Source organism: Phoca vitulina, unplaced genomic scaffold, assembly GCF_004348235.1.
Source record: "Phoca vitulina isolate PV1807 unplaced genomic scaffold, GSC_HSeal_1.0 scaffold45, whole genome shotgun sequence".
In the NCBI taxonomy this organism is placed as follows: Eukaryota; Metazoa; Chordata; class Mammalia; order Carnivora; family Phocidae; genus Phoca; species Phoca vitulina.
Window position 1 is genome coordinate 759457 of NW_022589748.1, and position 4251 is coordinate 763707.

The window sequence follows — 4251 nt, forward strand, 5'->3', positions numbered from 1 at the left end:
CTGTCTCTCCCCTGTGTAAATTCTGTATGTACGGGGAAAGGGAGAGTAGGAACCTTTACAAGTATTTACATACAGGAGGGAACCCCAGGTGTTTCTTGCCTTTGCAGAGAGCATAGATAGTACTACGGATAGTGTAACAAAACAAACTTTAGTACAAGCAAAAGCCTGAGAATCCCAGTGTTTGCTTTAAATTTTTTTGTACTCTCAGAGGCAGGCCGAGTGGGTAAGGTATACACTCTTGCCTGCTGAAAGCGCAGCTGGGATGGTTGTAACTCAGGAAGCATCAGGCTTCTTGGTGGCGGTTCCCAGGACGAGGAAGGTGAGCATTTAAAGACGAAGGGAGCAAAGACTGGGACCTCCTTTGTGTCAGGCTCTGTGATAGGGACTAACACACTGCTTCATTTGATTCCCAGTCCTGCTGGGCCCAGGTAGTTCCAAGCAGCTGTGGTCCAGAGCCCTTTAGACCCTCCTGGGTGGGCTGCTCTAGTGGGAAGGGAGAGCCTCCTGCCTGAATTACCGGGCACACAGATAATAAGTTTTTTGTTCAGATATTTGTAAGGGGATCTGATTTCTCATGTTTATCAAGCTAGAGTCATCTAAAGCAATGTTTATCGAAGTGGGTGATGATCCATTTGTGGGTCTCGAAATCAATTTACTGGGTCCGAGCCTTTTAAAAATCTTACAGAAATGGACCTGAAATGGTAATGTTGGTGCTTTTCAGTTACAGATCTGTGTGTACTACACATGTGCTAGTTACAATATAAATTGTGTTTTTTACTGTTGATCCAAGTCACAAGAGTTTGAAAGCCTCTGATCTAACAGTAACAGAATTTTACTCAAGTTTGCTTGCAGGCAGTTTGGTTTGGGGGTCTGAAAATCAGGCTTCTCATTTACCAAAATCCCTCCCTCAGGCTTGGGTATTCCTGTCCAGGGACTTGGATACTGGATGATGACTGCCTGCAACTCAAGAAAGCAGAGAAGTGGCTTTGTCCTGGCTTTGGCGGGCACTTAAGGGAAATGTCTTTACCTTACTTTGCTGCTCTTGCACCCGGGCTTCCTGTCCCTTGTGATGAAGGCCCGGTGGCATCTCCAGGCCGCCTGGCACTCAGGAGGAAAACCTGGGTGGGACTCCTCTTGGCCTGAGTGCTCTGCAGCTCGAGCCTGGCAGAGCTGAGTGGTTCACCCTTCCTTCACGCCGCTATTCCAGCTGCATCTTGTGAGGTTCAGGCTGAGTATAGTGCCCCATAGTGCCTCCTGACAGGAGGACTAGTGCTTCATTCAAACAAACATGCTGAGTGCCTACTCTGGGCCAAGGCCCGGGGTGGGCCCTGGGGATACAAAACCAGTTTAAAAGCCCCTGCCTTCAAGGAGCTTCCCCATTTCACTGGGAAGGTAGATATACCCATTTTTGTGAGTGAGGTGAGTTATATAAGAATTAAGAATAGAGGGTGCCGGGGTGGCTCAGTTGGTTAAGCGACTGCCTTCGGCTCAGGTCATGATCCCGGAGTCTTGGGATTGAGTCCTGCATCGGGCTCCCTGCTCAGCGGGGAGTCTGCTTCTCCCTCTGACCCTACCCCCTCTTGTGCTCTCTCTCTCTCACTCTCTCTCTCAAATAAATAAAATTTTTAAAAAAGAGAGAGAAGAAGTAAAGAGTAGACATGATTTGGAAATGTGAAGAGTGAGATGGCTAGCTTCCGGGTGGGGTCCAAAATGCTTCACCTTTGACCTTGGGTATTGAAGGATGAATAGGAGTTTGCCAGGCAAAGAGAAGAGAGGACATATCTGGCAGAGGGGTCCGCTGCGCAAAGGGGGTTTGTGAATAGGCAGGGGGTGTTGTGGGACTCAAGGGTCACTCAGGGTGGCTGGAAAGCAGGAGGTACCAGGGAGACTTAAGGGAGACAGGATGAGAGGCGTTTCTCTCAGATCCCCCCTGCTCTCCATACCGCCCACTTTGTTCCCCTGTCAGCCTTGACTGCAAGGCCCCCTTGCCCCCAGAGCCCCCAGTAGCAGCATGGGGAGCCAGCAGGGAGCTCGCTGGAACGATATGTTTCCCTGCACGTATGTATTCTTGTCTCTCCATGCTCCTGGCCTGGGCCCAGCCGAGCTGGTGGCAAGCAGCTCTTTTGCATTTGGTTTGTTTTGGCAGCTATCTCTCCCAGCCTATTTGTTGTTTCTACTCCATTTCTCTCACTGCTTGCCAGTGGGGCTTCCCTCAGTGGCAGGTCCGTGGAAACAGCCCCTAGACATCGCTGCTGAAGGAAGACAGGGTCCCAGAGCTCACCCTTTTGCGTGTGTGGGCAGGTAGGGGGCGTGCGGAAGGCTCCTGCATCTGCTGGAGTCCAGGCACGGTGGGCAGGGCAGGGAACTCCGAATCCCTCCCGTAGGGAGGCCGACTACCACTGTTCCCCTGCCTCCTGTTGACTGAAGTGTCTTCCATCAGGGCTGGGGATAGGGGCAGAAGGTGTGTCCACATGCAGTGCCCCCTCCCTTCTTTTTACTCAACAGCGGCAGAAGCCACAGTGAGTTTGAAATGACCGCCAACTTCAAAACCAGATCCGCAGAGGCCAGAATTGAAATGCTTTGTTGTGGAGGAGAATGCAGATATCTGCTCATCACCCATAGCATTATTGAGCACGCGTTAGTTGTAGGGATCTGTGTTAAGCGCCTGGCCTTCCCAGAAAGGTATAAACTGGTCCTCAAAAGTCAATAGGGAGGGGCGCCTGGGTGGCTCAGCTGTTAAGCATCTGCCTTAGGCTCAGGTCATGGTCCCAGGGTCCTGGGATCAAGTCCCGCATCGGGCTCCCTGCCCAGCGGGAAGCCTGCTTCTGCCTCTCCCACTCCCCCTGCTTGTGTTTCCTCTCTCGCTGTGTCTCTGTCAAATAAATAAAATCTTTTAAAAAAAAGTCAATAGGGAGTATGGCAGATTTTAAAAAGACAAGTAATTGGCATAGTGCTTGGAACTGTCCCTGGCATTAGTATAGGCTCCGTAAGCTGTAAAAGCTACTATGGTTAATATGAGCCATTTTGCAAAGAAATGGTTTCGGGCCTCTTCGTGGGAATAGGGAGAGGGGAAGAAAGGTGATTTGTGTGTATTTGATTTACAAGGCCAGGCTACTAGCTCTGTTAGCTTTTACGTCTGTGGCTTGCCCAGCAGGGAAGAAGATAGGCCCTCAGGACACATGAACTGGTTTGGATGGGGTGATGATCCTCCTAGGGAGGTCCTTGTACTCTGTCTCAGGTGAGTTCCTGGTGTTTGGTCAGGCGTTGGCGAAAGAATGGCATGTTCCGTAAACCCTTGAACCTCTGGAGAAGTTGGACTAAAAGTCTGTGCTCAACATAGTGCCCCAGGGAGCAGATGTCCAACTGCATGGAGGTTTGGGGTGAAGTGAAAGTGATCCCACCAAGAAAGATGTCTGGACACGACCATTTAAGACTCTGCCTTCCTGGGGTGCCTGGGTGGCTCAGTCGGTTAGGCATCTGCCATTGGCTCGGGTTGTGATCCCGGGGTCCCAGGATTGAGCCTCGCTTTGGGCTCCCTGCTCAGGGGGCAGTCTGCTTCTCCCTCTGCCCCTCACCCCACTCATGTTCTCTCTCTCGCTCTCTCAAATAAATAAATAAAATCTTGAAAAAAGACTCTGCCTTCCTAATGGCATTATGGGTGCTTTTTTTCCTTTTATTTATTTATTTTTAAGATTTATTTATTTGACAGAGACACAGCGAGAGAGGGGACACAAGCGGGGCGGTGGGAGAGGGAGAAGCAGGCTTCCTGCTGAGCAGGGAGCCCGATGCGGGGCTCGATCCCAGGACACTGGGATCATGACCTGAGCCGAAGGCAGACGCTCAACGACTGAGCCACCCAGGCGTCCCTATGGGTGCTTTTCATTCATATGTTTCGGTTTAGCCATATTTCCTAGTTTTCAATGATAACAGATCATTTTTGTAATAAGAAAACAGTAATTTTTTACAAAGCTTGTTCCTTTGCTTTGTTCTCTAGGTGGGGTGATCAGGGGAGTTATTTATCAAACTGATGAGATAATCTCAAGGAGAAGTGATTTCATTGCCCAATCCAGTAACTAATAAATATCACTGCGTGGACGGATGCAGCTTGCTGTCCACTCTATAACAAGCCTCTGCTCTGTCGAGAAACACCGTATGTCTTGCCACTGCAAGCCGAGGGTGGACCTTCGCTTTCACGGGACCTCCTCGATCCTTTCCAGTTCAGAGTCTGTGAATTTTGTTCGCTGCAAGAAA